Consider the following 349-nt stretch of genomic DNA (forward strand, 5'->3'; position numbering starts at 1 on the left):
CTGGTCTGAAACTCCTGGGCTCAAGCGATCCTTCTGCCTCAGCCTCCTGAGTAGCTGGGACTACAGGGTGCGATTTTTTTTTCAAGTATTCAAAAAAAATGGGGAGGGGAAAGAAGATGCAATGGCAAAATATTGGTGGTTCTTGAACCTGGGTGATGAGTATATGTAAGCTTATTGTCTCTTGACTTTTTGTGTCTGTTTGAAAACTGTCATGATATAAGAGTTTAAAAATTGAAAACAAAATTTATAAAAGGAGCGTTTGGGCCGGGTGCAGTGGCTCACGCCTATAATCCCAGCACTTTGGGAGGCCAAGGCAGGTGGATCACCTGAGGTCAGAAGTTCAAGATCA

Source organism: Colobus angolensis, unplaced genomic scaffold (assembly GCF_000951035.1).
Source record: "Colobus angolensis palliatus isolate OR3802 unplaced genomic scaffold, Cang.pa_1.0 Scaffold34, whole genome shotgun sequence".
Lineage (NCBI taxonomy): Eukaryota > Metazoa > Chordata > Mammalia > Primates > Cercopithecidae > Colobus > Colobus angolensis.